The sequence below is a fragment of the Sus scrofa genome, chromosome 12 (assembly GCF_054392235.1).
Source record: "Sus scrofa isolate SSC_HxYL_T2T_F1_AM1 chromosome 12, Sscrofa_HxYL_maternal_Yorkshire_Landrace_v2.0, whole genome shotgun sequence".
Classification (NCBI taxonomy): Eukaryota; Metazoa; Chordata; class Mammalia; order Artiodactyla; family Suidae; genus Sus; species Sus scrofa.
This window is the reverse complement of record NC_139394.1, coordinates 43853941-43862511: the sequence shown is the minus strand read 5'-3', so window position 1 is coordinate 43862511 and position 8571 is coordinate 43853941. Positions and strand designations below refer to the sequence as shown.

At 43.8% G+C, this 8571-nt stretch overlaps 1 pseudogene; it reads right to left on the bottom strand.

Annotated features, from left to right (window-relative positions):
- Window positions 1-3930: 3930 nt before the first annotated feature.
- On the bottom strand, window positions 3931-4511 carry LOC106507964 (large ribosomal subunit protein uL11 pseudogene; annotated as a pseudogene).
- Window positions 4512-8571: the final 4060 nt, after the last annotated feature.

The window sequence follows — 8571 nt, the reverse complement described above, 5'->3', positions numbered from 1 at the left end:
TAAGGGAACCCCTCCCTTCCTACTTGTGATTCAGTTTCTGAGAGCGGGCATTTCTGCTTGAGGAAGGCAAGAAGGAAATGGAAACTGCTGAATCAGCCTCGTTTCTAATAGTGGACTGCTACTATTAAAGCACTCAACCGCATTGCATTATCATTAGCTGTCTACGTAATTATCTCTTCAAAAATTTAGACCATGCCCCTGCTGATTTTATTTATTATTAAAAAACTTTTGAAGTATAGTTGATTTACATCTTTGTATTTGTTTCTGGTGTACAGCAAAGGGATTCAGTTAAATATACTCTTTTTCATTAGGGTTTATTACTAGATATTGCATGTAGCTCCCTATGTATATATTGCTATGTAGTAGGTCCTTGTTTTTATCTATTTTATACATAGTAATTTGTATCTCTTAGTCACAAACACCTAATTTATCCCTCTCCAGGCCCTTTTCCCTTCGGTAACCATGTCTCTTTTCTGTATCTGTGAGTCTGTTTCTGTTTTGTAAATCAGTTCATTTGTATCATATTTTAGATTTGACATATAAGTGATATTATAGGATGTTTGCCTTTCTCTGACTTTACTTAGTATGCTAATCTCTAGGTCCATTCATGTCACTGCAGATGACATGATTTCATTCTTTTTTATGGCTGAGTAGTATTCCATTGTGTATATATGTACCCCATCTTCTTAAACCATTCATCTGTTGATGGACATTTAGGTTGCTTCCTTGTCTTGGCTATTGTAAACAGTGTTGTAATGAACACTGGGGCGTAGTATCTTTTCAAATTAGAGTTTTTGTCTTTTCTGGATATATGCCCAGAAGTGGGTTTGCTGGATCATATGACAGTTGTATTTTTAGCTATTTAAGGAAACTCCCAGACTGTTTTCCAATTTACATTTCCCCCCACAGTGTAGGAGGGTTTCCTGTTCTCCACACCCTCTCTAGCATTTATTATTTGCAGACTTTTCAATAATGGCCATTCTGACTGGAGTGAGATGATAATCTCATGTAGTTTTGATTTGCATTTCCTGATGATTAGTGCTGTTGAGCATCTTTTCATGTGCCTCTTGCATGCCCTGTGATTTTAAACCAAATTCATACCATGTCCTCTTGGATTTAAACCAAATTCTAGTACATGGTGATGATAACATGATGAATTTTCTAACGCAGTCTTTGTTTCTTATAATTTGCTCTTGTTAATAAAGGTGATATGTTGAATATAAAGTTCTATCTTAGTAATTATATACTTATAAGATTTTTCATATCAATCCTAAAGCCAGGAAATAACGCTTTGTCATATGTGTTTTTACTTGAATCAGAAGTTCCCAGGTGTCAGAGTTCCTGTGGTGGCACAGTGGGTTAATGATCTGGCTTGTCTCTGTGGAGGCACCAGTTCATTCTCCAGCCCAGAGCAACGGTTAAGGAACCAGTGTTGGCTGCATTTGTGGCGTAGGTTGCAGCCTTGGCTTGGATTCACTCCCTAGCCCAGGAACTTCAATATGCCACCAATGTGGCCAAAAAAGAATTCCCCAGATGTTGATCTCAGCTCTCTTCCTTTAGTGGCTATGGGCTCCATGGATGGGCTCACGGATAATGACCCCCTTGTTTGGCCCAGAGTTGGCTTCCTTTTTGCAACCACCAAGTCAGGTTGCAGCAGACTTAGCCCCACCCTTCATGTGAGCAGAGACAATACCCTGGGGGCCTCTTTCCAAGACAAGTTCCCACTAATGAAAACCCTTCTTTCTGCAGCCAAGTCCTTTCCTATCTTGAGTTTTTCTTGTCATTCTCCTCTGGCCATTGTGAGTGTGTATGTGTGTGTGTGTGCGCGCGCGCATGTGCGTGCAGATCAGGGCATAGAGTTTGATCTGAATTGGACCCTTCCACCTATACCCCATCCCTACTTCTGCAACTTAGTAAAAAGCATCCCCCTTACCAAGTTTCTAAGCCAGAAACCTGGGAGTCACGCTTAACTCCTCCCCCACCCCCCATCTCCTACGTCTCTATTCAACCACCTCCTCTGTTGTGTACTTGACATTAAGTGTATCTCCTCAGCTTTTCCACTGCCAGTGTCTTCAGCAAGCCCTCATTGCTTCTTACCATGACAGCTCTAGAGTGTCCTATCAATTGTTTTTTTCCTTCCTTTTGGCCTCTCTTCAATCTGTCTCATCAGGAGGCATTTAAAGTGATTTGTTCAAATCAGTCTCTGTCTCTCTCCGTTGAAACCCCTTCACACGTGCTAAGCTGTTTCCAGGGTGAAATGGAAGCTTCTCCTCTGAGACCTGACCCCTGCCTCCCACTTTGGCCTCTTCTGTTGCCACCTTGAAACTTCCTGGAAACAAAGACTCAGCTCCCTGAACTACATGTTTCCTTAAAAGTGCACGTCTCTTGTGATGATCGTTATACAACTATAAATGTAATAAAATTCATTGAGAAAAAAATTATAATGTGGAAGTAAAATAAATTATGCACAAAGTAAGCACACCAAATATTTCAACCAATTTTAGTCCATAGCATCAGCTTCTACCAGCACCTGAATAAAAGTGTTTTTTAAATTAAAAAAAAAAAAGTTACAGTGGGAAAATAAAAAAAAAAAAAAAAAAAGTGCAGGTCTTGTCTCTGCTTTTTATGAATGTGGTGTCACCGGGCAGAGCACAATTTCCCCTTCTCACAGATCACAGGGCAGAGTGAAATTCTTTGAGCATGGGCTGTCCCATGACAGCCGCAGAGATGCGTATTTAGAACAAATAAAGGAAATCATTGTTCCATTCCCTTAAAAAGAAAGTGATCCCTAGATTGCACTGTTTAAAAATGCAAAACAAAAACATGTTTTGCATCATAATAACAGAGCTTCAGCTGCTAAGCTTTTAACATAAATTTATGATAAGTTTATTTCCCTTTTCTGATTTATTAGCACTCTGGATCCATACCTCCTTGGTGTCATTTCCAAATCTATCATATCTGAGCTGTGTGTTCTTTTGTTGGTTACTTACCTCTCTGTGCTTCAGTTTCCTCATGTGTGAAAGGGAATAATAACAGTACCTATCTCAGAGGGATTGCTATGAATTACCTTAGTATCTATAAAAGGCTCATATGAAGTGGTATGTAAGTGTTGGTGACAGTTATCATTATTACTGAAATATTTCAATCAGTCTGTTCTATGTGTTGTGAAAAGTGCAGGTCTCCTTGTTTGGCAGATCAACCCCACCCGCACACTCTTCCTGGCTCATCATCCTTCAATTCTTGGCTCAATTTGGAATAGAGAAAAGTTAGAACAACTTGCATGAGCTGATCTAAGAAACAGAATGGTTAAATATAAATTTTGGTGAAAAAGTTTGATATATCCAGGCAATGAAACATCACACATGCTAGTTTGAAATATTTTTTTGAGGTTTTAATGATATGGAAGAATGTACTGTAACAATAATAAGCTGTGTTGGTTTCAGAAAGGATATTAAGTATCACTAGTAAAATGCAAAACCCTTATACAGAATGACGGGTAATTTTTTTTTCTTATTTCTGTCTGCTTGTGTTTCCCGAATTTTCTACAGTGACCATGTATATTCTCTGTTAAAGCAAACTAATAGAAATTTTTTAAAAAATTAGGTCTCAGAGTTCCTATCACGGCTCAGCTGCAGCTCTGATTCAACCCCTAGCCTGGGAACTTCCACGTGCCGCAGGTGCAGCCCTAACACACACACACACACACACACACACACACACACACACACACACACACACAAAAGAAGAAGAAGACGACGTGGAGCTGCTGGCTGAGGGGTGCAGTGTGGCTGTCACTGATGAATGGCTTCCCAGCTCACTGTCCTACAGACTCCATCCAGAATCCCATGCTTAGGGTACTTATGTACTTACCTTTTCTTTTCTTTTTTTCAGTTGTCAAATAATCCTTTATTTAATTTTTCTTTGCAGTTCTTAACTAGCTGGGCTTTGCATTGCACCACTGTTGATGTCATCTATGATGGCATGAGGTGGCAGCCAGCAACATCACAGCCCACAGACTGGGCAGTCCCCAGGATCTCTTTAATGGCTCCTGAGAGTTCTCAAGCTAAAGATCAGTACCCCATCTGTCGGTCAATATTGACAATCTCATCAAAAGTGATGTATCCGTTGTGCTTAATGTTTTTCTGCTGCTTTCTCTCTCTTGGCAGTTCTTTGAGAGCTTTGATGGGCAGGGCAGAGGCAGAAGCTACCACCTCAATCTGGGCCTGTCTGTTCTGAATGGTCAGTTTGACTATAATCCTCAGACCCTTGCAGTCACCAGTTGCCTTGGCAACGTCATCACCAACTTTTTTTGGAGACAGACCGAGGGGGCCGATCGTGGGGGCCAGGGCAGATGGGGCACCATCTTCTCCACCAGTGCACCTCAGGTATATGACTTTGATCTTGTTGGGATCAAACTTAGGCTGCATGGTGGAGGCAGCCGGTGTCGGGTGAACCCAGATTTGGGACAGCTGAAGAAAGTTGCACCTTGGCCTCCTCTGAGCCGAAAGCTGAAAGCTGTACTTACTTTTTCATAGTACAATCCAATTTCTGCTCCCATTCCCCACAAGGGATGTGGCTACCATATTGGCAAGACCAAAGGATATAACTCTTCTTGGATTATTATCTTGGCAGAAGGACCACAGATTTCAGCTCACCTTGGCTTTGCAGTCTCAAGCTTCACTCGCAAAGAATTCTCCAGTTCCAGGCATTCCATCTCTGAGGGGCTAGCACTCTTGGCCCTGACACCCAATGGTCTCCCAACACTTGCATCTCAACAATTTTCTTTCCAGGAGAGCACAGAATGTCAGGATGGACCACCTGTTTCCTGCTCTTTAACAGCTCTGCAATCTCCTCTGAGAGTCTGGTACCTTCAGAGGCTTCCTACCTGCATGACCCCAGAGAGTCACACCTGTAAAGGAGCTTGGTCATCTCTGTACCAGGAGTTGGAAGACCTTGGATCTTGACACATATCCCATGTAACCTTCACCAAGTCTTTTGACTGCTCTAGGTCTTCCTCCCTAATCTGAGCAATGACAAAACAGATTGGGATCAGATAAAACCTCAGATGTGGTTATGCTGAGGGAAATCAAAAATACCAGAACTGGGAGTTCCCCTTGTGGCTCAACAGAAACGAATCTGACTAGCATCCATGAGGACGCAGGTTCGATCCCTGGCCTTGCTTAGTGGGTTAAGGATCTGGCATTGCCGTGAGTTGTGGTATAGGTTGCAGATGTGGCTTGGATCTGGTGTTGCTGTGGCTGTGGTGTAGGCTGGCAGCTGAAGCTCCAATTTGACCCCTAGCCTGGGAACCTACATATGCCACAGGTACAGCCCTAAACAGCCAAAAAAAAAAAAAAAATACTAGCACCCTTGTAAGGTCATATTATGGCTGAGGTCAGGGGTCCTGCTTTCAGCCTGGGAAAGATGGGAAGGCAAAATGATAAAACAGATGTGAAAGTGCACAAAACGGAATTTTGAGCAGAGTGGCAGTCCCGGGCGTGGGAGGGAAACCTCTTGTCAGCATACGTGAAGGGAAGTGAAGGGCTTCCCTGCTCAGGAGTGAGGGGATGGCCCACAAGAGGCACATGTTGATCCCTGAAACTGTGGTTGACTCTCACTGTCACTTCTCACATCTCTGAGCTGGAAAGACCTGAGTCCTAGAATAGTATCCTTTACCACAAAACCACTGGGTCAGTAGGAGGAGGAGGATTACTATCCCATCAAGGCTGGGGAATCACATTCTGGACAGAAAGTCGGAATGTCCAGTTCATTGGTCCTTCACTTAGCGAAATGGACTTCATATCCGGAGTCCACGTTACCTATCATGCCCCCTCCCATTAAAACTGGTGGTTTGCGCTGCGTCTGGACACTTATGAAACAAGTGTTCATTAAACACCTACTGTGAACACAGAGATAAGTATAACACAGTCTCTACATCAAGGAGTTGCTTTCCGGGGGGAGGAGACAACCAAGTAGACAGATATGTTATAGATGATATGTAGGAGGGTAGCACAGAGGGAAATACGGAATTCGGCTGGAAGAGAAGTCAGGGAAGCTCCTCTAGAGAAGACGAGCACTTTTGTGGTCTTATATCTGAGAAGCATTTTTTTTTTTTATCATTCTCTGTTGACTATTACTTAGAAATAGCTTCAGTGTATAAATCTTGGAGGCCACTGATTTAGCAAAACATTTTGACACAAGCCTTTGTACTTGTAGTGTGGAATTTCACTGGCATGAACACAGCATTGTTGTTGAGACCTTTATGAAGATACCATTTTACCTCCATGAACCAAAGATCCAAGGAAGCTTAGGAGGCAAGAATCAACAGTCAAACTCATCATGTGGCTCAATGGAGACCAATCACCCATGCTTATCGATCGTCACTCTTATGTATCTTCATAATCCCACTGCAGCTTGAAGATCAGCATTCCCCATGCATTTAGACAGAGGTCTCTATGTCAAGGGCTCTTCCTCAGTGCACAGTGGATTTAGCCTTGGCTTGGAGCCATTCATTTATAGCCAAGGGATGACTTTTCTCCAGCCTTTGGGCTCTCTGACGTGTTGTTTCTACCTCTGATGTGACACATATACCTCATTCCATCTCACAAGAAAGTTCTTTCTGTCACTATCAACACCATCACTAGACTAAGAACTCTTTGAGGGCAGGGATGGAGCTTCATTCAGCTCCATATACCCTGACTAGGAGCAGATGATTACTAAATTGGGTTGAATGGAAATGCCATGGATAACTAAGTCTGTGTAGATTCTGGGTATCACACAGTCTCCTTCCCTTAAAGCAAGGTTGCATGAAGATGGAGCTCCGTCCGCCAGAAGAAACCATGAGAGATTCTAGCACACGCGGTATCAAGGATCATAGAGTGTTAGAGCTGGGCGTGGGGGTCTTGGGGAAGATCAGAACACATGAAACAATACTCGTGCAAAGAAAAGGGTGAGGACAGAAAGGATGGAGGAAAGCATAGTTTGTGTTTGTGTAGGTGGTGGGGGTAGGGAGGGTGATGAGATGGAATGACATTGTACTCTATTTAATGACCCTGAAATACTCCAAGATGCTGCTCTGACCCCTTCTATCCCACATCTCTACAGTACCCAGGAGGCCTGGCTCCCTCTTCTCATTCTTCATTTTTCTTTCTCAGAGCAGGTGGCAAGGTGGGTGAGAGCAGTTGAACTGAAGGTGGGTTGAGATCTTGATCCCATCATCCTAACTGCTCTCACTTGCCCTGATTCACACACTACTGTATTCCTGGGATCTGGAAACTTCAGGTTCACAGCAGCTGCCAAACCAGGCAGGGATTTACAGAAACAAAAGGAATTCCCTCTGGATGCCTGGGAAAACCCACATGCTTAGATTACAGACTATCTGTAACATTGATGAACTAATTCCATTTTTATACTGGAGGAACATTCTTTATCTGGGTCTTCCCAGCTTGATTCTTCCTGAATTCTTTTTCCTTTTCTACTATCGGACCCAGGGAGCATACTGAGATCTAGATTTCTTTTGCATTCTCTTCTTCTAGGATAGACTGACCCAAATGCCTTTCCTGCATTCAGCCCTAATAAGATGGAATAAGATGGGTCTTTGTGTGTGGCATGGCCCCTAGAGGTCACCAGTTTCTCTGTGGTCATGTTCCAGATATGTTCTGGAGCCAACAGGGTAGAAAGAAAACGGATTTTAGAGTCTGATGAATCTCAGTCCAAATCTTGGCAGCACCCCTTAACAGCTGTGTGGCCTTGAGGTCATCAGTGAACTCTGCTCTGCTTTCTGATCCTCATTGTCTCAGGAAAACAATCACAGGGTTACAGAAGGGTTAGATATCAAGTGTATGTGTGTATGTGTGTGTGTGTGTGTGTGTGTGTGTGTGTGTGTGTAAGCCAGCTTGCTCAGTGCCTGGCACATAATAAATGTCCACTAAGTAGAAGCTATATGTCTACTGCTGGGCCCTTGTGCACATCTAAGGCTGGACCGTTTCTTTATGCCCCAGGAAACACACAGAGCAGTAAAGTCACTCAGCCCAGCAGAAGGAGGTCCAGGAATGAGAAATGGAATCCTGGCTTCCTCTTTCTTCTTGGGGCCAGGCTTGTGGCCACCCTGGAAAGACTGACACGAAACCTTCAGCTTCTGGGGGGTGCTAACCACGGAGAAGAGCACCATTCTCATCCACAAGCCCCTTCTGGCAGGTGCGAAGTCTCCATCTTTCCTCTCGGGTTTGCGACTCTCCCCCCTGCCCCACCGCCCTGTCTCAGTCACTGTCTTTGGTGTACCACTTCCCTTTAGGGCACAGCCCACTTCTCTCCTCCACCTCCCTCCGCTTTCCTCCGTGATGACATCACTGAGGAAGAGCTGTGAAAGCTCCTCGCTGTCAGCTAGCTTCAGTTTCCTTATTGGCACCATGACATCATCTGTGCTCTGGAAATTCCACTCGCCCTCCTGTACTCTCGCCTCTCTCCAAGGCCTCAGAGCTCCTATAAAGAGGGGTTCCCAACTCAGCATCAGCACAGAACACAGGAGGGTTCTGAAGCTTCTGGGTCCTCTCCTCTGAGCTCCGGGCAAGT